We start from the raw sequence: 27,976 nt of genomic DNA on the forward strand, positions 1-27,976 counted from the left end.
AAGTCTTGCCACCCTCCCTTCTAAGGAGCACTCTTAAATGTAGTAAACCCATCTTAAATACAGTGAACATTGACTATTATCATTTTAGATTTTGTATGAAGTAGAATTACATAAGCTTTCTATTTCCTTCCACCTAAGTTGTGTGTGGTGTCCCTGAGTGGTAAAAACAGTTAAAAACATTTAAGTACTCAATTACTACCCAAATGGTAGGCAGTTCGAACCCACCCAAAAGTGCCTCAGAAGACAGGCCTGGGAATCTGCTTCCAAAGGTCACAGCCACTGAAAACCCCATGGAGCAGTCTACACACATGGTGTCACAGGAGTTGGAATTTACTAAATGGCAACTAATAACAACAATCCTCTATAAGTCAACACATTGTGTGAGAATAATAACTGCTTGTAAATTCCTATATGATTGTCACTGGAAATTTTACCCTGAGACGTAAGTTTCTATTCACATAACACTAGAACATTTTTTTCTTTAAATGTACAGTTAATGATCTTCACAATATATTACTTATTGTATCGCTTTTTAAAGCGATCTTAAACAAGCATGATTACCCTTGCCATTATGAAGTTATTCTACCAAGAATAATTCTAAATTTGAGGTAAATTTCTTTGCCTCCTTCTTACAACCAATTCAGTCTGATGACCTTTATGAACATCCAAACTACAAAAAAAATAATATAAAATTAATGTTTCTTTTTTGCTAAAACCAAACTGAGTCGATTTTGACTCCAAGCAATTCTATGGGACAGGGTAGAACTGCCCCATAGGGTTTCCAAGGCTGTCATCTTTACAGAAGCAGAGTGCCACATCTTTCTTATGCAGCACAGCTGGTGGGTTTGAACTGCTGACCTTTCAGTTAGCAACCGAGTGCTTAATCAATGTGTCACCAGGGCTCCTTTTTAGCTAAGTGCCCTAAAAGTAACAAACCTAGGTACTGCTAATCTTTTCAACAACTATCTAGCATTTTGGGAACAAAGTCCTAAGATTAACAGATTAGTTATTGGTAATGTTAACACTTAAACGGGTACAGCAACTAACACTGTTTTGTTTTTGAAGTCTGACACTCAAAAACAAAATTATCAGTAAGCTACACTTTTTAAATTCAGGGCTAGAGCACTCTCTAGTCTTACTTCATCCAATCACCAATGCCTGCGAAAAGAAAAAAAAAAGCCACAAGGTGGCGCTGTTGCTCCATGAAAGCTGCAGTGTACGCAGTCCATGCCGAAACTGCCCGCTGCCCTTCTTTTTCTGTAGTTCTGCTTGTCTTTATCCAGTATGCCCATGCTTATGCATGTGCTGTTTAACATTTTTAAATATTTTAATCCCCTAAGTCTAAAATCTTTGTCAACAAAAGATTAAAAAAAAAAAAGTTGCCCACATATCTACCCCTTTCTAGCTGAAACTTGTAAAATGCTGCCCATTTTTTAGGTCCATAGAGACTTCAGATCATCCAGTCCAAAATCAAACACTTCAGAGGAAAGAAAATTAATAGTAGGTAATGTTAAGTGATCATCCAAACGTCCCAAAATTATTAATTAGTCATGAAACCAAGTCAAGAACTCAGGTCTTCAGGCTCCTAACTAGTCCAGTCTCCTATTCACAGTGACAAACTGGTGAGAGCCAGAACTCCACCGGACTGCCTGGTTTCCCAGGTCTGTCAAGTTTTCTGCCTTTGACAAGGTGCAGTCACCACCCTTCTATCGTTCTCTACTTAAGTGGAAAATATTTGAATTTTCCTTCTCTGACAAATTTCTGCCTGACACATGTGCAGACCCCGAAACATGGGTGCTTGGCATGACTAGGATGGCTGTCCTAGATCAAATTAAGCTCCATTTTGAATCAAAACTGCAGCTAGGCCTGAAATCTTCATTCTTGCTGCCCTGAAGAGACAATTCACCTTCCTGTAAGAGCTTAACTGCTTATACCACAGGTAAGGAGCAAGGGTCAAGACTTTAGCTTGTATGAGGAATTGTTAATGTTTGTGAAGAATGTTTATGCAGCTTGATCCAAGAACACCCTGGTCAACATGTTCTAGGAGGTTAGAGAACAGAACGATAATGCTTAGAAAGCTTGTAGTTTAACAACCTCCCTTGTAACTTTTTCCCTGTACCCCTTTATGCCTGAGGGCACACACCCCTTTGTTTGCTCCACTCAATAAAAACCTCACTGTCCCCCTGCAATGTGGAAAACTATGACACCCTGCCTGGCAGTTATGGTGTGTCCGGTTTCACCAACCCTTTCTTCTCCCAATAAAACTCTTTGGTTTCACTCCTAAAACAGTGTAAGACTGATGCTTCCCCCAGGACATTTCTTGGCAACCACAGAGGGACCTGAAGGTGAACTGACCTCTGCAACCTCCAAGGCACCAGGGATTTGACCTAGCAATGGTAGCAGGCTGGGCGATTTTGGGGCCTTCAATTTCCACAGCAAATTCAGGAGTTGCAGCAAGATAAATACCTCTCAGGTCCAACCCTCCACTTTTCTTTGCATAGAAGCTCCCTGAGTTTTATTGTGGGTTTTATCTCTTGCTTTCCTTTCTGTTTTTATACACAGAACATAAATTCCTCTGGTTTTTTTACGTTTCCTACAGTATGGTAATTTCTTAAGGGACTCAGAACCTTAAAGCTGCTTAGAAACTGAGTACAAGCCAGGCCAAACCATTGCTCAAAACTCTTTAGTTCAGTTCTGAAACCCTGAAAGCCCTGAACTTTTGTTTATAAAGCCTCTAGATCTAACTTTACACTGTCTTGGGAAATATGGAAAATGCTAAATCTAAGAGCAATACTGAGCCTCCTTTAGGCTCTCCCACTAATTACACGATCAGGCGTTTCACTTCTTCGGTATTTTTCTGTTTTGCATGACCTAACTAAGGGAGGTTCAGATGATCAGAGCCACTTTAGGGAACCATTAATCTTTCTAAATTAATTTTCCTGCTCAGTAAATTAGAACAGAAAAGGTTCTGGATTAAGCGGTTACAATTTTTTAATTGTTTTTGAGCCCTCTAGAAGACACCAAAAAAGCAAAATAATCTCTCTGCATAATTTAGTGGCAGTATCTTGACAACAACCTGCCTTTCTCTGTATTTCAACCTCATCTGTTTAGGCTAATTCATGGTTGTTGAGGGTTGAATTGTATCCCCAAAAATATATGTCAACTTGGTTACACCATGATTCCCAGTATTGGGTGGTTGTCCTCCATTCTGTGGTTGTAATTTTATGTTAAAAAGGATTAGGGTGGGATTTAACACCCTTACCGAGGTCACATCCCTGACCCAATGTAAAGGGAGTTTTCCTGGGGTGTGGCCTGCACCACCATTTATTTCTCAAAAGATAAAAAGGAATAGAAATCGAGCAGAGAGACCAGAATGCGGGGGGGGGGGGGGGGGGCCAGGGAACCTCATACCACCAAGAAAGCAGTGCTAGGAGCAGAGCATGTCCTTTGGACCCAGAGTCCCTGCGCGAGGAAGCTCCTAGTCCAGGGGAAGATTGATGAGAAGGCCGAGAGAGGTACAAAGTCTTCCCCTGGAGATGATGCCCTGAATTTGGACTTTTAGCCTACTTTACTGTGAACAAATAAATTTCTTCGTTAAAACCATCACTTGTGGAATTTGTTACAGAAAGACTAACCCTTATTCTACAGAATTTCCTTTCCAAGGGGTTAATCATCCCCTGCACTAGTCCTTGTAACACTCCTGTCCTTCTAGTTAAAAAAGCCACAAAACTGAGACCGCAGATTTCTCCAGGCCCTATGTGCAATTACCCGTACTGTCATTCCTAGATTTCCAGCTGTCCCTAATCCACATATACTGCTTTCCAATGTTACCCCCAACAGTGGAGGTTTTACTGCACTAGACCTTCGTAGTGCATTTTCCAGTACACCTATAGATTCTCAAAGCTAATATTTGCTTTCACTTGGGACAACCAACAATTCATCTGGACTGTCATGCCGCAGGATTCATGAAATCTCACAGACACTTTTCTCGGATTTTGCATGCAGATTTGCAACCTTTGCATGAAGACTTGCAACCACTGCAATTTCCAAGTAAATCTACTTTATTGCAATATGTCAGTGTCTTACTGCTGTGCTCTATCTCTTGGCAGGCCTGCCTGGAGTAAAGCATTTTCTCTTGGAGGACATAAAGTTTCAAAAGAAAAACTGCCATCAGCCCAATCTTCTGCCAAATACTTGAGTCATTTTATCTCTGCAGAAGGCATTTCTATCGACCCCCCCCCCCCCAAAAAAGAGGATACTGCAGCCTTTCTTTTATCTAAAACAAAGAAACAAGGGGATTTTTAGGACTTTGTGGCTATCATCAAGCTTGGATTCCTAACTTCTCTCTCACAGCTTTTTTTTCTTTAATTGTGCTTTTAAGTAAAAGTTTACAAATCAAGTCAGTCTCTCACACAAAAACTTACACACACCTTGCTATGTACCCCTAGCTGCTCTCCCCCTAATGAGACAGCACACTCCTCCTCTCCACCCTGTATTCCCCATGATCATTCAACCAGCTCCTGTCCTCCTCTGCCTTCTCATCTCCCCTCCAGACAGGAGCTGCCCACATAGTCTCATGTGTCTACTTGAGCCAAGCAGCTCACTCTTCACCAGTATCATTTTCTGCCTTGCAGTCCAGTCCAATCCCTGTTTGAAGAGTTGGCTTCAGGAATGGTTCCAGTCTTGGGCTAACAGAGGGTCTGGAGACCATGACCGTTGGGGTCGCTCCATCTCAGTCAGACCATTAAGTCTGGTCTTTTTATGAGAATTTGAGGTCTGCAATCCCACTTTTCTCCTGCTCCATCAAGGATTCTCTGTTGTGTTCCCTGTCAGGGGAGTCATTGGTGGTAGCTGGGCACCATCTAGTTCTTCTGGTCTCAGGTTGATGGAGTCTTTGGTTTATGTGTCCCTTTCTGTCTCCTGGGCTCATTTTTACCTTGTGTCTTTGGTGTTCTTCATTCTCCTTTGCTCCAGGTGGACTGAGACAAATTGATGCATCTTAGATGGCCGCTTGCTGGAGTTTAAGTCCCCAGACACCACTCACTGAAATGGAACGCAGAATGTTTTTCTGCATTTTGTTCTGACAAGTGACCTAGATGTGCCCTGAAACCACTGTCCCCAAACCCCCATCCCTGCTACTCTGACCTTCTAAGTATTTGGTTATATTCAGAAACTTCTTAGCTTTTGGTTTAGTCCAGTTGTGCTAACCTCTCCTGTATTGTGTGTGGTCTTTCCCTTCACCTCAAATAGTTCTTGTCTACTATCTAGTGAATACCCCTCTCCCTTCCTCCCCAGCCTCATAATCGTCGAATATTTTCTTCTGTGTTTCAACTTTTTCTTCAGTTCTTATAATAGTGGTCTTGTACAATATTTGTCCTTTTGCAACTAATTTCACTCAGCATGATACCTTGCAGTTTCCTCCATGTTATGAGATGTTTCACAGATTTATCGTGGTTCTTAATCATTGCATACTAGTCCATTTTGTGAATATACCATAATTTACTTATCCATTCATCCGTTGATGGGCATCTTGGTTGCTTCCATCTTTTTGATAAACAGTGCTGCAGTGAACATGGGTGTGCATATATCTGTTTGTGTGAAGGTTCTTATTTCTCTAGGATATATTCCAAAGAGTGGGACTGCTGGATCATATAGCAGTTCTATTTCTAGCTTTTTAAGGAAGCACCAAATCAATTTCCAAAGTGGCTGTACCATTTTACATTCCCACCAGAGTATATAAGTGTTCTAGTCTCTCCACAACCTCTCCAACATTTATTATTTTGTGTTTTCTTAAAGAATGCCAGTCTTGTTCAGGTGACATGGAATCTCATTGTAGTTTTGATTTGCAATTCTCTAATAGCTAATGGTCCTAAGCATTTCCTCGTGTATCTGTTAGCAGCCTGAATGTCTTCTTCGGTAAAGTGCCTGTTCATAGCCTTTCCCCATTTTTTAATTGGGTTGTCTTTTTGTTGTTGAGTTTTTGCAGGATCATGTACACTTTAGAAATCTGACGCCGATTGGAAATATCAAAGCTAATAACTTTTTCCCAGTCTGTAGGTAATCTCTTTACTCTTTTGGTGAAGTCGTTGGATGAGCATAGTTGTTTGATTTTTAGGAGCTCCCAGTTATCTAGTCTCTCTTCTGGTGTTTGTACATTGTTAGTAATGTTTTGTATATTGCTTGTGTCATGGCTTAATCTTTATACAAATATTTGAAAACCTGTGCCTGATCCCTTCTATCTTACCCCAAATCAATGGACAGTAATTACATTGAAAGAGGTTTGACTAACATACCTGCTTTGAGATTCCCTATCATTTGGTCTTTTATTTGTACATGAAGTTCCTGGTAGAACATTAGGTGTTCTTACACAGAAATATGGAGGACAAAATAGGCTTTTAGGTTATTATAGCCTGTAATTGGACTCTGAGGCTAGAGCCTACCCCCTTGCCTCAGTGCCACAGCTGCTACTGCAAAATTAGTAGCAAATACTGCAGATATAGTTTTGTGAAATTTTTTAGATATATGTGTACCCCATGCTGTGTCTGCTTTGCTTAATTCTGCTTTAACTCAACACTTATCTGCCAGCAGACTCATCTCCTATGAGATCCTTCTTCTGGCAGCATCAAATATTAGACTGCATACAGTGCTACTTTGAACCCACTCTTCTTCCTGTAAATAATAAAGTGGATTTTCTCTCCCACAATTGTCTAGACCTAACTGAGCAGCTTTTGAGTCCCTGTATTGATTTAAAGAAAAATCCTTTGTCAAATCCTGATTATGATTTAATTTGTAGATTGGAGCTTACCTGAAACCAACCCCTTACTCTCATTACCACACTGGTTATGCTGTTACAACTTCTACTAAAGTCCTTAAAAGTCAGGCTCACCCCAAGGCTACCTCAGCCCAACTAGTTGAGTTTATTGCTCTTACTAAAACCTGCAAACTTCTAAAGGGAAGTCCGTGGTTGTTTTCACAGATTTAAAAGATGCTTTTTAAGTTATTCATGAGTTTGGAATACCATGGAAACAGGGTTTTTAACCTCTTCTGGCAACACTATCAAAAATAGAGTTTTTAGTAGCAGATCTTTTAGATGCCCTGCTTCTCCCCGCTGAAACTGCTGTAATTTGAATACAGGCCCATTAACCAAAAGGAGTTCTCAAACTGAAGAAATTAGAGGAAATAACTTTGCTGATGCAGCCGCTAAACAAGCTGCTTCCCAAATTATTGCTGACCCTATTATAACAAAGGGGTTTATAGTAAGACCTCTAAAAGAGCCCACAGAGAACCATTCTCAAGAAATAACTAGCATTTTTGTACCCACCAAAGAAAAGCTTTTGAAATACTAGCAGTTGGCCTTGTCAGGTGAAGCTGAAACATGGGAAAGATCAGGCTGTTACCAAACCCTGACACTAAATTATTGTTAGGGCCAGACACTAAAATTGTTCTCCCTAAACTTCTGCATGTCCCTATGATGCAACCTCTACATAAGAACTCATCTAGGGGGAGATAAAATCACTGAAATTTTCTTAAATATTGGTGGGAAAAATTTTCTGAACCAGCTGAACATGTGACCGCTCATTGTTCTATCTGCCCCTCATTATAACCCTGGGAACCAACTTAAGACTTCACCTGGGCAAAACTCTTTGCCTTCTGAACTTACGCTTGGATGGCAATTAAGATTTTCCACCTTCAAATGGTTATAAAAATATTATAGCGATGATCTGCAGATTTTCACATTGGGTGGAGGCTTTCCCCTGCCGACATGCCACTCCTTTTTTAGCAAAAAAGCTACTTGAAAACACAATACCTACCTGGGGGCACTGAAAATTCTTTAGTATGATCAGGAAACTCATTTTAATGCACTAGTATTTCAAGAATTATGCCAAATCTTCCCCATGTATCAGAGATTGCATTATCTTTATCACCCTCAATCCCCTGGACTTGTAGAAAGAACTAATAGTATAATAACAACTCAGCTTGCTAAACTTTCCAAATCCTTGGGCTTGTGTTGGACTAAAGTTCTCCCTTTGGTCCTTTTAAATTTAAGAAGCAGTCCTTTTTCATCTTATAGATTTACTGCTTATGAAATAGTTACTAGAAGGCCTATGACCCTTCCTTACATTGCTTCCACCAACCCTAACTTAGTGCAACCTGAATTATTCAAATATCTTCAATTTCTAACACAATATTCTAAGAAGTATTTTTCACAGATTAAAGAAGCATCTGATTCACGTAAAAGGACCAGACTTAATGGTCTGACAGAGACTGAAGGAACCCCTGAAACTACGGCCCTCGGATGCTCTGTTAATCCAGAAATGAAACCATTCCTGAAGCCCACTCTTCAGACCAAGATTAGACAGGACTATAAAACAAAAAATAATACATGTAGGACCATGCTTCTTAGTTCAACCAGGTATGTGAGACTAAATGGGCATCTCCTGTCCAAAAGCAGGATGAAAAGGCAGGAAGGGACAGAAGCTGGTCATATGTACACAGAGAACCGGGGGTGGAAAGAGGAAGTGTGCTGTCAAATTGTGGGGACTGCAACCAATGTCACAAAACAGTATGTGTATAAATTTTTGAATGAGAAATTAACTTGAGCTGTAAACTTCCACCTAGCGCACAATAAAAAAAAAAAAGCACTTGAGAAGCAAAAACCTGGCTCTCCTCCTTTACTTAATATGACCCAAGGAGATTATATTTATTGGAAGACACCAACTAAAGGATTCTTTAGAATTAGAATCTCGCTGGATGGGACCTTATTTAGTTCTTTTAGCTAAGCCTTGTGTAGCAAAATTGGAAGCAATTAACCCTTGGATTCACTTATCACAGTTAAATAAAACTAAAGTACCTATCTGGACTTGTCAGCCATTCAGAGATTTGAAACTCAAGCTGAAATGTCCCAGTGAGCAGAACCAAGTGACTTCAAAAGCTGGCAGCTGACTCCAATATCATGGAACAAGATTACATGCAAGCTGCTGAAATCTTTGGTCTCTGTTTCTTAACTGCTGGTACTTAAATAGTTTTGACTATTTTTGCTTGGTTTTGGAATTATTTCTCAGTGGTTTTGTTAATCATCAAATGTCGTTAATCCTAACCTAGTGAGCTGATTGAAATTGTTGCACATTTTTTAATACGTATAAGCCTTTGAAACAAGTTTTATCAGTTTAGGTTCGTCTCCAAGCATATTACTAGAAAAAACTTTTTATTTTACTAACCTCTTCTCTGTCATGATGTTTTTAATAAGTATTCTCTTTCTGTTTATTATAACCATCACCAATGCATAGAATGAAAATTATTTCATCAAATTAACTCAAAAAATAACCCCACCAATATTCTGACTGAAAGTTAGGTATGACACTCTTCCCCTCAGTCTACACGAGATCATATTGATATTCTCATTGTGCAGTCTTGGATTATTGGTTCACACCTAATTTTACTATGATTTTAAGAGACCATTTAAATAGACTACTCATGTCAAATTATGGCTACCTCCAGAATTATCCACTTATCCATTAGCTCTCTGCTTCAACCTTACTCATACCTGGTTAGGATGTTTTATTCTTTCCGCACCATGCAATCTTTTAATTAATGATGCCTGACATTATCTTGCAGTAGCAGATAACTTTTAAAAATTATCAGTATCTCCCCATTTGTGCCGAACTCTGGGATCCCCTAGAATTTGGGGAATTATCCATTTGTGAGGATTTGTTAACTGCAGACTGACTTGAAAAAGCCAATGAGTTCACTCCATTTCCTAATATTCAAACCTGGGCAGGTATGTTGTGCCTTATCAGGATATGCGTTTTTATGTGGACGATATTTAAGAAAAATGTCTGGTGATTCACCCTGTATTTGGCCTTTGCCATGTTTACATGGTTGGAATATGTGAGGTCAATGAAACTTAGGTACCCCTGGGTACCTAAGTATCCATTCATACAATGACAGCTTACAATGGAACAGTGACTTGAAATATCTATACAGAAGAGGGAACGGCCCTCTCAAATAATCCCATCACTGATAGGTCTGGATGGGGCTGGTCATTTCTTCAAGCACTTGTTCCCACTTTTGGTATATGGCAATTAGAACACTCTGTTTGCAATCTAACTGCCAGTAAGGCTCAAATAGCTGAGAGTGTTGCTGATGAAATGACAGCTCAACAAAAATCCTTAGAATCTCTTGTTAAAGTTGTCTTGGGCAATAGAATAGCTCTTGATTTACTCCTGCCTCAGCAAGGAGGAGTTAGTGCTGTTGCCAATACCTCTTGCTGCTCATGGATAAATACATCTGGAGAAGTATAACTAGATCTCTGAAATACACCAGAATGCCCCCTGGTTACATACCATTTCCCCCATGACCATTCCTTCCTTCTTTGATATTTTTAGCTGGTTACCCCCAAAGTATCAGGTCTGGGATATGCTCCTCTATACTAGCCTGGCTACTCCTATTAATCATTGTAATTGTTATTATAGGGCTTGTTAAATGTATTATGCACTATGTTTCCCATTATCACAGCCAACCCTCGAGACATCTGGCCATGAAAAGAATTATGTATTTGGAAGAGACCAATTTTTCAAAGGAGAATGAATTTTAGCTCTAGGATTAGGCCTTTTTAGAAATGCGAAGTTACTCCTCTAACTTGGCTTTGTCTGCAACACTTGCTCCAAACAGAATCAACTCAACCTGAAGATGAGGTCCAAAGCTATAGCAAGGTAACACTGAATGGTGCCCGACCACCTCAAATAACAGAGCTGGCATCTGAGGTCTTAAAAGCTCAAACAGAGCAGCCATCCCCGAAATACTAAGTCTTAACAGCTCAAAAAAGCAGTTGTCCCCAAGATGCTAAGTCTCTGCAGAAGGCTTACTCCTTTGTAGATGATCTATGCCCCCTAGTGATGACTTGTTTAAAAGAAGGAAGTAATGTGTGCGGACTCCAAAGCTGGCGTGCTTGACATGACCAAGATGGCTGGCCCAGATCTAAATTAAACTCCATTTTAAATCAAAACTGCAGCTACGCCCGAAATCTTCACTCCTGCTGCCCTAAAGAGACAATTCAGCTTCTTGTAAAAGTTTAATTGCTTGTAGCACAGAAAGGAGCAAGGGTCAAGACTTTAGCTTGTATGAGGAATTGTTTGTTAATAAGACGTTTGTCAAGAATGTTTATGAAGCCTGATACCAGACAAATGCCTTGGTCAACATGTTCCAGGAGGTTAGAGAATTGATAATGTTTAGAAAGCTTAGAAAGCTTGTAGCTTTTTAACGCCCCTTATAACTTTTTCCTGTACCCCTTTTGCCTGCGAGCCACAACCCTGGTTTTACTCCACTTGATAAAAAACTCACTGTCCCCCTGCAATGTGGAACACTATGACACCCTGCCTGGATGTCATGGTGTGTCCCAGTTTCACAAACCCTTTCTTCTCCCAATAAAACTTGCTGGTTTCACTGCTAACACAGTGTAAAGGCTGATGCTTCACTAAGACACACAGGTTCTGGTTTTTCCAAGTTTTACTGTACTATACCAAAATGAGCCTCCATGCTGAGAGAGCTGACCAAAAAATAATATTCATAAGCAAAACCCTGAATGTAAACAACCTAGAAAACATGCTTCCAGATTTTTCTCTGAAGGATGTCAGATTACTGGATTTTGTCTTTTAATTCCCATGATACCAAAAACAAAGGCATAAAGACTGCCAAATAAATATTACAAGAGTGAGTCTTGCCATGCTATGCTTATAAAGAATAAGGATTTTTCCATTTCAACTCACAAATTTTAACATTTAGAAAAAAAACATAAACAGGACCTTGAATAGTGATATATCTATCAACCTAGCCACAAACATATGAGAAATGACAGCAAAGCAAATTTAATGCCAGTTTGCAACTAGTCATCCAAATTAAGATCTGAAGTAACACTTTAAAAAATAATTTAAAAAAAAAAAAAAGTCTGAAAGGCAACCTTTAGCTTTGTAGAGCAAGCTATGGGCTCCAGTTTCAGCTCTGTAAACCTGGGCCTGTTTCTTAGCTCTAACTGAAAATCGAATGGCATCTGCTTTCAGAATTGGTGCGTGGGAGCTCTAAGCAGAAATAAGGAATAAGGTCCTTAACAGAGGGTCTGATAACTTCACACAAACTCAGAAAACATGAAATAAATCAAATTCTCACTACTACCTAAAATTCATCTCTGCTTCCCAAATAACCTACAGAACACCAGAGGGTTACCTAGTTTAAAAGGGCCTTATATAAAATGTGGTACATACTTGCAATGGAATACTACACAGCTATAAATAATAATGATTTCTCAAAATACAATGTGGATGAATCTGGAGGACAGCATGGTGAGTGAAATACGTCAATCACAAAAGCACACATATGTATGATTGTACTTTTAAAATATGTATAATTGCACTTTTATAAGAAGACAAGAATAGGTATACATACAGAAATCAATGTTCATTGGTGGTTACCAGGGCTGGGATGGGGAGGAAGCGGGAACCACACCCTAGATAGTAGACACTTGTTATTTTTGGTGATGGGACAGGCAATAGCCAATATAAGGAAGTCCGCACAACTTTACCAAGGTAAATGAAGGCAAGAGGTATGCAACAATAAAGGACAATTACAGTAAATGTTATACATAATTCTGCAAAAACAGGAAGAGCAACCAAAAACATGAATGTGGTTACCTCAGTAGATATGTACGCATAAATATGTATAGGAAGTTATATGTGTGTGTATATGGGTACATGTATAGGTGTGTGCTGCACATGAAATATCCACACATGAAATAAAGCACATAGGCGGCAGCTGCAGATACTTCCTAGACATAAGCAAACACCTCATGGGACTGGTTTACTTGATTTGAAGGCTCAGAACCACAGTCTACTGGGACACCTCGGTTAATTGGCATAATACAGTTCATAAACTTTATGCTCTACATCCTAGTGTGGTGAGTAGCACCTGGGGTCTTAAAGCTTGTGAGCACCACTACTCAACCAGAGCAAAAGGGAAAGAAGGAAACCAAAGACTCAAAGAAGAAATTAGTCTACAAGACTAATAGCCTACACGAACCACAGCCTCATCTATCCTGAGACCAGAACAACTAGATGGTGTCTGGCTACGTCTACCAACCATTCTGACCAGACACACAACAGACGCTCCCGGATAGAATGGAAGAAAAATGTAGGAACGAACCTCAAATTCTTTAAAAAAAAAGGCCAGGCTTACTGGACCAGTAGAGACTAGAGAAACCCCCAAGACTACTGCCCTGAGATACCCTTTAAACTTTGTACTGAAACCACACCCAAAGGTCCCCTTTCAGCTAAATAACAGACTGACTCATAAAATAAACAATATCACCTGTGAGTACTGTGTTCCTTTGAAAAATCATCTATGTAAAACCAAGTGCTCAACATTTATCCTAAAGCAAAGATGGGGGAAGGGGAGGTAGCAGGGAAGTTGGAGTAACAGAAACAGAACCACCAGAATGGAAGTAAGAATGTTAACACATTGTGAAAAATGTAACCAATGTCACTCAACAATATGTATAGAAATTGTTAAACGGGAACCTAATTTACTGTGTAAACTTTCACCAAAAACACAATATCAAAAAAATTTTTAAAGGCCTTATATAATACCACCAGCCAATGGTAACCAGTCTGGGACATACAAAACTCAAAAAAATCCAGAAACAATTACTGTTAATATTTTGGTGTATTTTCAGATGATTTTCCATAGATAATAACATGGTTTATAAGTTTTTTCCAAAAATGAGATATTACTCATAATTTTGTAACTTCGTTTTTTCCTCACTTATGAAAATATTTTGGTCAAACATAAACCAAAAATCCACTGCTACTGAGTCAATTCCAACTCATGGTGACCCCCATGGGGTCTCCAAGGCTGTATCTTTTCAAAACTAGACTGTCACATCTTTCTCCTGCAGAGCAGCTGGTGACTCTGAGCTGCTAATATTCAGCCATTTTTTTAACCAACGAGAACAGCAACTTCATAAGGTTCAAGTTAACAACATGGAGAGCGACTGGTGAGTCAGGGCTGAAACCTGGGTTTCAGAACCACACTCGTAGCCATATTCTCCATTACCTCCGCAGAGAATGTACTGAGTCCTTGATGGCACTCACTTCCCATCGCTTCCAGCTAAAGTGTCCTCAATTCACGTAAATTCAACAGGAATAGGGAACACACTTTAACAAACTGTGGGAGCAACTTGGAAACAATAAATCCTGTTCTGAACTCTTCAGAGAACTTTCCATAAGGTGATGAGCCCCACCTTAGGAATCTTTAAACAAATCCTAACTTTCACGCACAGGGTTCTGCCTAAAGCAAAATACTCCTATTCAGGGAAATAATGTAACCACCATTTTGTAATTTCAAAACACTTTCTAATACAGCCATCTGAATACAGGAAAAACCTTATGAGGTATGACAGGTAGATACATCCACATTTTAGAAAGACTGAAGACATGAAGTAACTTGTTCAAAATCACAGCAAGCTAGTAGCTGAGCCAAAATTCAAATTTCCCAACACGGGGTAAAACATTCTTTCTGTTAATGTATACTGCCTCTCAAAATGCAGACAATTAAGGGGAAAAGAATTAGGGAAACTACCAGATGTGTATGATATCAATGGTGAAATTTACTATGTAAACAAAAGCTCTGTAAAGAGAAAGTTTTAAAATTTAAACACAAGAAATAAGGACTTAAACCTTCCAGTTTTGCAGTGTTTAAAATAACATAAAATCAATACAAACATTTTTAAAAAGCTATCTGTAATACCTTCCATTTTTTCTAAAATTTAAAACTCAAATATTTGTTTAGTTCTATCTTGGCATTCTTATCTTTCTTAATGGAACAAAAAGATTATGAAAACTGTACTATGTAGAGGAAAATGCACGTGGCAGCATGGTAGCTGGAGACCTATGTTTTATGATCCATTAAGTTTTACATCCATCTGCTCCTTCACTCAGTAAACCTCTAAGTGACTGCCAGTTACTATGCTAGGCACTTGGTACCAGTAGGACTTAGACCTTCGTTTGCCCTCAATAAGTTTATAATCAGGGAGAAGAGGATGCTTAAACAGACAGCACAACAGAATGTGAAAAATCCCATCCAAGCACACAGAAAGGAGGGACAATGAGAGCCTCCTAGAAGAAACTATCCAGCAGGTGCACCCTAAAGAACAGAAATCTCCCAGGTGAAGAGTGGGTGAAAACATTTAAAACATCAATGGAGAAAACTGCAAAACCTAAGTGAAGAATATTAAAAACTGAATAAAATATTCAATGCCTAGACGAGAAGACTCATATTGCAAAGATATTATTTCTCTCCAAATTAATCTACATGTTCCTGCAATTTCAATCAAAATTCCAGTGACATTGTCTGTAGAACTTGACAAATGAGTCCTGGTACACACATACCTTGGAGCTACTGCAGGTTCGGTTCCACACCACCACAATAAAGCCAATATCACAATAAAGTGAGTCACATCAATTTTTAGGTTTCCCAGTGCATGTAAAAGTTATGTTTACACTATACTGTAGTGTATTAAGTGTGCAATAACATTATGTCTAAAAAGCAATGTATACGCCTTAATTAAAAAATACTTTACTGATAAAAAATGCTAACCATCAGCTAAGCCTTCACCAAGTTGTAATCCTTTTGCTGGTGGAGGGTCTTGCCTCGATGCTGATGACTGATGACTACTCAGGGCGGTGGTTGCTGAAGGTTGGGGTGGCTGTGGTAACTTCTTAAAGTAAGGCAAAAGTGAAGTATGCCCCATCGATTGACTCTTCCTTTCACAAAAGACTATTCTGTAGCATGCGATGGTGTTTGTAGCATTTTACCCACAGTAGAACTTCTTTCAAAAGTGGAGTCAATCCTCTCAAATCCTACCACTGCTTTATTAACCAAGTTTATGTAATATTCTAAATCCTTTGTTGTTATTTCAACAATGTTCACAGCATCTTCACCAGGAGCAGATTCCATCTAAGAAACCACTTTCTTTGCTCATTCACGTCTTCAGGCTCCACTTCTAATTCTAGTTCTCTTGCTCTTTCCACCACATCTGCAGTTACATCCTCCACTGAAGTCTGGAACCTCTCAAAGTCATCTATGCGTGTTGGAATTACCTTCTTCCAAACTCTTATTAATGTTGATATTTTCAGTTTCTCCCATGAATCATGAATGTTCTTAATGACATCTAAAATGGTAAATCCTTTCCTAAAGGTTTTCAACTTACCTTGCCCAGATCCATCAGAGGAATCGCCATCCACGGCAGCTATTGCCTTACAAAACGTATTTCTTAATAAGACGTGGAAGTCGAAATGTCTCCTTGATCCACAGGTTGCTGAATGGATGTCGTGTCAGCAGGCATGAAAACAACATTAATCTCCTTGTACATCTCCATCAGAGCTCGGATGACCAGAGGCATCGTCAATGAGCAGTAATATTTTGAAAAGAATCTTGTCTTCTGAGCAGCAGGTCTAAACAGTGGACTTAAAAATATTCAGTAAACCATGTTGTAAACAGACGTGATCTCATCCAGGCTTCTTGTTCCATTTATATAACACAAGCAAGGTAGATTTACCATAATTCTTAAAGGTCCTAGGATTTTCAGAATGGCAAATGAACACTTGCTTCAACTTAAAGTCACTTGCTGCATTAGCCCCTAACAAGAGAGTCAGTATGTCCTTTGAAGCTTTGAAGCCAGGCACTGACTTCTCCTCTCTAGCTATTAAAGTCCTAGATGGCATCCTCTTCCTATCTAAGATTGTTGTTTCATCTATATTGAAAATCTGTTGTTTAGTGTAGCCATCTTCATCAATTATCTTGGCTAGATCTTCTGTGTAACGTGCTGCAGTTTCTACATCTGCATTTACTGCTTCACCTTGCACTTTATGTTATGGAGATGGCTTCTTTCCTTAAACCTGATGAACCAAAAGTTTGCTAGCTTCAAACTTTTCTTCTGCAACTTCCTCACATCTCTCAGCCTTCACAGAATTCAAGAGAGTTAGGGCTTTGCCAGGGATTAGCCTTTGGCTTAAGGGAATGTTGTGGTTGGTTTGATCTTCTAACCAGGCAACTAAAACTTCCTCCATATCAGCAATAAGGCTGTTTCACTTTATCACCATCCTATGTTCACTGGAGTAACACTTTAAATTTCCTTCAACAACTTTTCCTTTGCATGCAAAACTTAGCTAACTCTTTGGCTCAAAAGGCCTAGCTTTCGGCCTTCGACACATCTTCCTCACTAAGCTCAGTCATTTCTAGCTTTTGATTTAAAGTGAGACATACAACTCTTCCTTTCACTTGAACACTTAGAGGCCATTGCAGGGTTATGAATTGGCCTAATGTCAATACTGTCATGTCTCAGGGAATACAGAGGACCAAGTAGAGGGAGAGAGATGGGGGAATGGCCGGTGGGTGGAGCAGTCAGGACATAACACAACATTTATCGATTAAGTTTCCCCATCTTGTATGGGTGCAGTTCATGGCACCTTAAAACAGTTACAACAGTAACATCAAAGATCCCTGATCACAGGTCACCATACCAGATATAATGAAAAGGTTTGAAATATTCCGCGAATCATCAAAATGTGACACAGAGACATGATGAGATCCCATGCTTTTAGAAAAATAGCACCGACAAGCTTGCTCAACACAGGGTTGCTACTAACTTTCAATCTGCAAAAAACACAAAATTTTCAAGGTGCAATAAAGTAAAACAGAATAAAAAGAGGTATGGTTGTATTCTTTTGGAAAATCTAAGGGCCAAAAATCTGGAGAAAGATTCCAAAGAAAAAGAAAACAAAGGCGATACTTTTCCTATATATCATGACTTCCTTATGAGCCAAAGAAATTAAAACGTGAGGTTAGTGCTGAAATAGACAGGCTAACTAAAAAGAAAAGCCCCAAAACAGATACACACATATATGAAAACCTGATAAATAATAGAGGCAGAATTAAAAATCACTAGGAATGCAGATTAAAGGAGAATCAAAGAAACTAACACAATGCAATCTTGGATCATGTACCAGAAATAAACATACATACATACATACATACATTTGTTGACACGACTCATAGCGAACCTATGTACAACAGGATGAAACAATGGCAGGTCCTGCACCATCCCCACAATTGTTGTTATGCTTGAGCCCATTGCTGTAGACACTGTGTCGATCTATCTTAAGGGTCTTCCCTTTTTTCGCTGACCTTCTACTCTACCCAATATAATGTCCTTCTCCAGCGAACAGTCCCTCCTGATAACATGTCCAAAGCATACACACACACACACACACATACATACATACATATACACACAGAGCCCTGGTGGCGTAGTGGTTAAGAGCTCAGCTGCTAACCAAAAAGTCAGCAGTTCGAATCTACCAGCCAGCCTTGGAAACCCTATAGGGCAGTTCTACTCTGTCCTATAGGGTCACTATGAGTCAGAATCAACTTGATGGCAACGCATTTGGTTTGGTTTTATATACACACACACGTACACACAAACACACACGCACACGTATATATGTGGGGTTAGGTTTTGTTTCGTTTTGTTTTTGCTTTAAAAGGACAGTAGTGGGAAAATTAAGGAATCTGGGTAGTACAAGGGCGGTCTGCTATCAGCTGCTAACTTAAAGGCTGACAGTTCAAGTCCACCCAGCAGCTCTATAGACGAAAGGCATGGCGAACTGCTTCTATAAAGATTACAGTCAAGAAAGCCCAACAGAGCATGAGGTCACCATGAGTTGGGGGTCAACTCAACAGCAGCTAACAACAGTAAGTGGGATAATTGGCAGAATCTGAATAAGGCTTCTAAGTAACAGCTCTAAATCAACGTTAACTTCCTGATTTTGATAAATGTATTGTTGTAATTAAGAGAATGTCCTTGTTTTTAGTAAATACGCACTGGAGTATTTAGGGATGAAGGAGCATTATGTCTGTAACTTACTCTGAAATGGTTAACAAAAGTGTGTGCAGTGTGTGTGTTGTGTGTGTGTGTAGGTAGGTAGGTAGAGAGGGAGACAAACAGAAAACAAGCACATTAAATATTAACATTTGAGGGATATATAAAGGTATATGAAATTTCTTTGTACTATTTATGTAACTTTTTTTTAAGCCTGAAATTATTTTGAAAGAAAAAAGATCAGCAGGAGAAAGATGTACTGTTCAGTTAACGGTGCTGGGACAATATTTTATCTATGTACAAAAAAACAAACCCATTGCTGTCGATTCTATTTTGACTTACAACCCCATAGGGTTCCCAAGGCTGTAATCTTTACAGAAATGTTAAAAAGCCAAGACGTCACTTTGAGAACTAAGGTGCACCTGACCCAGGCCATGGTATTTTCAACCGCCTCACATGCATGCAAAAGCTGGACAAGGAATAAGGAAGATCGAAGAAGAATTGATGCCTTTGAATTATGGTGTTGGCAAAGAATACTTAATATACCACAGGCTGCCAGAAGAACAAACAAATCTGTTTTGGAAGAAGTACTACCAGAATGTTCCTCAGAAGCAAGTATGCCAAGACTCCATCTCACGTACTCTGGGCATGTTATCAGGAGGGACCAGTCCCTGGGGAAGGACATCATGCTTGGTAATGTAGAAGAAGGTCAGCGAAAGAATGGAAGACCCTCAACAAGATGGAATGACACAGTGGCTGCAACAATGGGCTCAAGCACAGCAACAATGTGAGGATGGCACAGTACCAGGCAGCATTTCATTCTGTTGTACACAGGGTCTCTATGAGTCCGACCTGACTCAACAGCACATAACAACAACAACAACAATCTTTACAGAAGCAGACTGTCATATCTTTCTCCTCAGAAGCAGTTCGAACTGCCAACCTTTTGGTAGCAACCAAGTGCTTAAACACTGCTGCACCAGGGCACCTTTACAAAAATAAAATAAAAACAGGTTAATTCTAGTCATATTAAATGCCTAAATGTGAACAGCCAAACACAGACTTTAAGAAATATATTAAAATATAATATCCTTATGACCTTGGGATATAAGAAAGGATTTATTAAAAAAATGCACAAACCAAGACTGATAAACTTAACTGAAATTTAAAGACTGCAATTCAGCCAATGACAAATTAAAAAACAACAGTCTGAAAAAAGTTTTGCAACATACAATGGACACAGTGTTAGTATACAAAAGATAGAAAAATAAGACAATAATTAACACCAAAGAAAACAAATCATAGCTGACCAAATATGTGAATAAAATACATAACCATAATAATGTAAACTAAATGCTGTCCTAACCTAAATTAAAACATGCCTATATTTGGTGGATAAGGAGTTGGCAAGTATACATGAGGGAAGTTAGGAGAAAAGAAAGCTGACATGCAACTTCCATTATGGGAAGCAAAATTCTTATAATGACAAAAAAGTTAAGAATTAGCAATTATATGCATATTATTTACAGAAGATCTGTGAAAAGAATAAATAAAAAGAGTGCGTGTTTGTCTCTCATGAATGAAAGATGGCAAAAGGGGCAAACCAACCAAAAAAACCCAGTGCCAACCTGTCTTCCTAAACTCTCTGTAGCATAGCTCCCACCTCCAACCCCTCGTTGAGAATTCCTGCCGAACCACATTATTCCTAAAGCCCTTCCTAAATTTAGGATTCTTAAATTCCATGAAAACAAACTAATACATATTTACTTAAAAAAAAAAAAAACTATTATATGATACGCTACAGATATCTCAATGAGATAGGCAGGCCAAGGGAGAATACAGCAATTACTTACCCCTCTCCAGTAAAGCAGCTAACACTGTTCACTTCAGAATTATGAAGGTCACTTCCCTTAAGATAAACTAGGAGTGGAGGAAAGTTAGATAAGTTACCGGTTTACCTTGGTTCCTCTCCAGTTTTAATTTTTAAGTAAAATCAGTAATTACTGCACACACTCCAAAAGATGTGACATCTGACAGAGATCGCTAAAATGAGTGTAACTGCTCTTCTGTAACTCTAGGAAGCTGAAGTTAGCATTCACAGTTAGAAAATCGCATTAAACAAAATAAATAAATATTCCTCCAAATCACTGCTCATGAGGTAAATACTTCAGAAAATTAAAGACTTTTATTCGCTTTTGAGGAAATAACCACTGACATCAGTGCTGTTTAGTAAACCTTAACTGATAATTCAGGTCGCAGGTGACACTAACATAAGTAACAGTACACCAAGCAATATATTCCTTGTACTTTTTTACAACATCCCAGTCACTAGACTGAAAAACCCATGACAAAATCACCATACTTCCAAAGAAACTGGCAGATGCCTGATATCTGGCAATAACTTTTTTAATGCGAAACCACCTGACAAGGTGGACCTGAGACTACTGTCCCTCTGTCATATGGTAATCAGATAATCATAATCATAACACATACACTCTTGTCAACATGACGTTTTTAAAACAAAGCACCAGCTAGAAGATGGAGTACATGCCAAAAGCCAGACTTTGCATTTTAATAAAGCAGAAAAATAACTCCCAGTTCCACCCTCCTGAAGCTTCAGCTTGCTTATGCCACCACCGAAAAGTGTGGTCAAGGACCACAGGGAAACTGGCTTAATTCTACAGGACTCTAGATCTGAGTTACCATTTCAAAGTCCATAGGAGAATAAGGAGTCCAGGTTTTTCAGAGTTGTTGCCCAGTCTTCCCAGTCCCATGTATCTTGGGACCAAATTCTTCCTATCTGATAAACACAGTCTTGCTCAGAAGTACCCTACTTTGGTGAGTAGCTAAGCAAAATAATGGGGGGAGAGGGAGGAGTGGAGTATTAAATGTCCTGAAGGGCCATTTTAGGAGCCCTGGACACTTTTAAGACAGTCCATCAGGTTGTGAATCCTACTTTCATTACAGAGATGTTTCCATAAACCCATCACAACATTCCCAATAACCTCTCCTAAAATAGTACTGGTGGTGCAGTGGTTAAGAGTTAGAGCTGCTAAGCAAAAGGTTGGCAGTTCAAATCCACCAGTAGCTCCTTGGAAACCCTATGTGGCACTTCTACTCTGTCTTAAAGGGTCACTATGAGTCGGGATCAATTCGATGACAATGGGTTTGGTTTAGGTTTTCCCTAAAATAATCTAAGAGGGAAAAGTCACAGACCTATAGAACCATTAAGGACACATTATGTACACATTTAACTACAATACCAAATTTACACTCACAAAATAATATTATGTGAACATAGAGCCACTAAAATCAATTTTCCTAATTGTTTTACTATTCTTTTCAATACAACCTTTCACTCTTTAAGAAAGAAAATGGAGTTTTAATTACCTATAATGCCTTAGAACCAATCAAGTCTCTTGTCTTGCTCCGTAATAGCATTTATTTATGAAATAACATTACCGGGTTTCTACAAAATGAAAGCAATCAGTGTTTAGAGAACACAGTGTGGTACAGACACAGCATCAAAGAACCTGAAAACATAAAACCAGCTCTGGACTCAACAGCTAGCTAATAATTTTGTGGAAGTTATTTCCTATCTAGACTTCCACTGCTTACTTATAAAATGAACATGGCCTAGAGCCTAGATGATCCATAATGTACTTTTTAGTAGAAATACTATTTCGACAATATAGAGGCCTATATATGACCAGAACATCCTGGTGGCATAGTGGTTAAGAGCTATGGCTACTATGGTAGTTCGAATCCACCAGGCACTCCTTGGAAACCACATGGGGCAGTTCTACTCTGCCCTATACGATCTCGATGAGTCGGAATCAACTTGATGGCAACAGGTTTGGTTTTGTGGTTTATACAATACTATAAGGATTTCTCTCCTGCAGTTTGTAACTTCGCTGAGTTCTGGCTTACACTGAAAATTACACCTGCTCCTATGCAAGTCAGCTAAGACTTTGTAAACAAGAAGAACTATAAATCAATTTCAAATCTATAGTCAAGTCCCATCTTACATAATATCGCAAAGACTTGCTTACAAATAAGCCCACTCTTTGTAAAGTAAGTCAACTATTTTGGAAACATTAAATTTTATTCCATTTATTCTACTCTACATATGCCTCATAGTCACTTCTTAGAAGTTCTATGTCAAACAGCTCCCAGAATAATTACTAAGTGGATGTTTCCATAAACAGGCAGTCCTTGCTCTGCATGGATTTCAGTTATCACAGTTTAGCTTAATAACCAGTCCCACAACAACACAATTCAAATCTGTTACCTCTGTGCATTACCTCTGAATAATAGTATAAAGTACAAACTTCACTGCTAGCTCTTCATTCCACAAATCACTATTGGTAAATAACACATGTGTATCAAGATCAGTCAGTGACCAATCATGTCACTTCCTTCAAAATGTGTCATGATTAACCACTGAGTATTTGTTATTAGTTCATACAAACTGCAAAGTGTGTAGCTGTGTTGCCTCCTTGTCTACCAGTGATAAACCCATGTGACATTTTATAAAAATAGATACTTGAAAGAGGGAACTGGCCAGCAAAGAAGAAAGTGCAGCAAGGGAACCAGGCCTTCGAACCGGTTCTCCCAGTTCAGTCATGGCTGAGGAAGTCACACTGGAACAGACGAAATTTTTAAAATCTGGGTTTTAAATGGGAAAAATAACAAATCGAAGCCCTGCCAGAAACTTAATCTCCGTTCCAGAAAACAAGGACAGTGTACGCTTTGCATAGCAACCAAATCTCTTGCCCCATCAGATTTTGAACAGAGTCAGGAACAACGGTGCCCCGCTCAAAGATGACAAGTGATGATGCCACTTTGAATATCTGTCACTCTCCACAGTCCTGCGAATAATCCACTCTCACACATCCGGCTTCTGAGTCTCCCATTTCAGGGCTCTGACCTGTAATTTTGTGCATTCCAGTTATTGTTCCAGATCACCCAAATTGTAAAAATTTTGGTCTTTTCTGATTTTGCTTCATCAGCCATGACAGAACCGGTTTGAATCAGTTCAAAGCCCTGAAAGAAATGAAGTGTTAACACTGGAAGGAAAATTTGAATCAAATGTAAATGTAGTTATAGAAGACATAGCTGGTTGTAGCAACGATGACTGTGCTGACATTCAAGAGATTCTAGATTCACAGACAAACGAACTTAGTGAAGGTGAGTTTTTTTTTTTATATAAATGAACAAAGTGGCTGTGACAAAAAGGATGATAATGTCCCAGAGGAAGAGAAAAACTTCATAATAAAAGAACTCTCAGAGATATTTTATAACACGGAAAACACAAACGACAATGTTGGAAGCCGATCCAAACTTGGAATTTCACAATTCACCAAACCATAGAAAAGATGCTTGATCTATAGCAAAAGTTGTACAAGAAAAAGGCAAGCATTGCTCAAACTACTACTCAACAGTGTTTTAAAAGGAAATAAAGCACTTTAATTCTCAATGTCTCTAACGTTTTAAATTAGAGTGTACTAATTTTTTTTTCATTTTCCTACACATTTTTAACAGTACAAGGGTTTTGACTTTTTACAAACATTTTTAAATGTCATGGAATAATCCTAATTGTTACCATTTATTATTAAGATCACCTTGCACAGTTTCAGCCTGGACTTTCATTTTTACTGCCCCATACCACTGTACAAAGCAAGGATTGCCTCTGTGGTGAGGCTGTATTATTTAATCACATTACCAAGAGCATACACACATCAAGAGCAGCCAATTCCTAAATGACCTACAAAAATCTACCAGACCAGACATTAAATCTTAAGAGGGAAATAAACTGAAAAGAGTACAGCTCTTCTTTCATTTAGTTCCCAATTCCATAATATTTATACATGCAGTCCTCCTCTATCACTACTCCCAAGTTCTGCCCATATCCAAGTACCTTCCTTTTAGAGATGGTTAAGACAACCTTTAGATCGTGTTGTCCAACCTTCTCACAGAACAGATGGGGAAAACAAGGTTTAGAGATTAATGACATGCCCAAAGTCACACAAGAGTTTTTCTGTGGCAGCAGTAAAATTAATACACTGCTAATGCAGTTCTTGTTCAAATACACAATGTTGCCCACTTCTGAAGACAGCAATCAGTAGGTTTTATTTTCTGCCCATGTGGCTCATGCAGACCTACTATTAATGAAGGAAAAATTCTGTAAAACATTTCTGAGTCTTTCATTATCTAAAAACATTTTACAAGCGTCTGCATTTAAAGAGACTAGAGCCCCATTATAACTCTGGTATAACCCGATAACCAATTTTTAAAACACTTTGTTACAATGCAATGTGGCATCCTGATGAGATCCTGAGACAAAAAAAGGACATTAGTTAAAAACTAAGGAAACATGAATAAGGTTAATTTTAGTTAATAATAACATGTCAGTATCAGTTCATTAATTGTGACAAATGTACCACACTAATATAGAACATTAACAATAGGCGAAGCTGAATGTGGAGTCTATGGGAACACTCTGTACTGTCTTCACAGCTATTCTGTAAACCTAAAACTATTCTAAAATTAAGTATTTTTAAAATATTGAACATACTTTTTTAAATCTAAACATTAATTCTTATTAATAGTGCTGACATGCAATGAAATTTTTGAATCATAGATATTAAGTAGTATTAATAAATTTCTACTCCCTAGAGTAGTGCTTCTTAAGCTATGTCCTGTAAAATCCTCCTGATCTCCTAAGTGACTTTGTTTCCTGGAGGGCAGGAACCAGCCCGTGGGGTGTGGAACCACTGCAGCTCCACTGCATCTGTGGGGAGGATCGAAGACTCTGAAACAAGGATTCTGCTAGGAAGGGAAGTGTGAAAGCCACAGTCTAGCCTAAAAGAGAGTGAAATCCATGCTTTGAGCGATACTCCAAATTCACAGTTCAACGTAAGGGAAAGAGCACTGGACTGAGAGCAACAGACTGGATTCTAAACACATACTCTACTATTAAAAAGCAAAGATGTCACTTTGAGGACTAAGGTGCGCCTAACCCAAGCCATGGTATTTTCAATTGTCTCATGTGCATGCAAAAGCTGGACAATAAATAAGATCAAAGAATTGATACCTTTGAATTACGGTGTTGCTGAAGAACACTGAACATACCACGGACTGCCATAAGACAAAATCTATCCTGGAAGGAGTACAGCCAGAATGCTCCTTAGAAGGGAAGATGGCGAGACATCACCTCACATACTTTGGACATCCTATCAGGAGGGACCAGGCCCTGGAGAAGGGCATCATGCTTGGTAAGGTAGAAGGTCAGCAAAAAACAGGAAGATCCTAGACAAGATGAACTAACACAGGAGCTGCAACAATGGGCTCAAACAGCAACGACTATGTGGATGATGCATGACCAGGCAATGTTTCATTCTGTTGTACACAGGGTCGCTATGAGTCAGAACCAACTTGACAGCACCTAACAACAACTACTAACCAGTTATATACAATCTTATATTTGGGGAGGCCTCGGATGTCTCATCTGCAAAATAAGAGGATTAGATGGTATGACAAAGTACCTTCCATCTTAAGTCTCAGACTAATTAGAAATTTTTTCGCCACATTTTTATTCTGAATACTGCATGTTAAAATATGTTTTATGGCCATCTATACATATGACGCACTTCCAATCCAAATACCAATGTCATATTTTAAGGGGATAGAGAAACAAATCACTAATTTCATATGGAAGGGAAAGAACCCCCGGATAAGCAAAACATTACTGAAAAAGAAGAAGAAACTGGGAGGCCTCACTCTACCTGATTTCAGAACCTATTATACAGCTACAGTAGTCAAAACAGCCTGGTACTGGTACAACAACAGGCACATAGACCAATGGAACAGAATTGAGAACCCAGATATAAATCCATCCACGTATGAGCAGCTGATATTTGACAAAGGACCAGTGTCAGTCAATTGGGGAAATGATAGCCTTTTTAACAAATGGTGCTGGCATACCTGGATATCCGTTTGCAAAAGAATGAAACAGGACCCATACCTCACACCATGCACAAAAACTAACTCCAAGTGGATCAAAGACCTAAACATAAAGGCTAAAACGATAAAGATCATGGAAGAAAAAATAGGATCAACCCTAGGAGCCCTAATACAGGGCATAAACAGAACACAAAACATCACCAAAAATGATGAAGAGAAACCAGATAACTGGGAGCTCCTAAAAATCAAACACCTATGCTCATCTAAAGACTTCACCAAAAGAGCAAAAAGACCACCTACAGACTGGGAAAGAATATTCAGCTATGACATCTCAGACCAGTGCCTGATCTCTAAAATCTACATGATTCTGTCAAAACTCAACCACAAAAAGACAAACAACCCAATCAAGAAGTGGGCAAAGGAGATGAACACACATTTCACTAAAGAAGATATTCAGGCAGCCAACAGATACATGAGAAAATGCTCCTGATCATTAGCCATTAGAGAAATGCAAATTAAAACTACGATGAGATGCCATCTCACACCAACTAGACTGGCATTAATCCAAAAAACACAAAATAATAAATGTTGGAGAGGCGGCGGAGAGATTGGAACTCTCATACACTGCTGGTGGGATTGTAAAATGGTACAACCACTTTGGAAATCCATCTGGCGTTATCTTAAACAGTTAGAAATAGAACTACCATACAACCCAGAAATCCCACTCCTAGGAATATACCCTAGAGATACAAGAGCCTTCACACAAACAGATATATGCACACCCATGTTTATTGCAGCTCTGTTTACAATAGCAAAAAGCTGGAAGCAACCAAGGTGTCCGTCAACGGATGAATGGGTAAATAAATTGTGGTATATTCACACAATGGAATACTACGCATCGATAAAGAACAGTGACGAATCTCTGAAACATTTCATAACATGGAGGAATCTGGAAGGCATTATGCTGAGCGAAATGAGTCAGTTGCAAAAGGACAAATATTGTATAAGAACACTATTATAAGATCTTGAGAAATAGAAAAAACTGAGAAGAACACATACTTTTGTGGTTACAAAGGGGGGAGGGAG

At 38.9% G+C, this 27,976-nt stretch overlaps 1 protein-coding gene and 1 long non-coding RNA gene across 4 annotated transcripts in view; both read right to left on the bottom strand.

Annotated features, from left to right (window-relative positions):
* UBE2V2 (ubiquitin conjugating enzyme E2 V2) overlaps positions 1-27,976 on the bottom strand; it is a 64,682-nt gene that overhangs the window by 29,709 nt on the left and 6,997 nt on the right. The window lies entirely within an intron of this gene.
* LOC135227605 (uncharacterized) lies at positions 3,394-27,951 on the bottom strand. The gene is made up of 3 exons (XR_010317758.1): positions 22,316-27,951; positions 20,779-20,845; positions 3,394-17,700 (listed from the first exon to the last, which is right to left on the bottom strand). It is a non-coding gene; the product is annotated as an uncharacterized LOC135227605 (long non-coding RNA).

The sequence above is a fragment of the Loxodonta africana genome, chromosome 14 (assembly GCF_030014295.1).
Source record: "Loxodonta africana isolate mLoxAfr1 chromosome 14, mLoxAfr1.hap2, whole genome shotgun sequence".
In the NCBI taxonomy this organism is placed as follows: domain Eukaryota; kingdom Metazoa; phylum Chordata; class Mammalia; order Proboscidea; family Elephantidae; genus Loxodonta; species Loxodonta africana.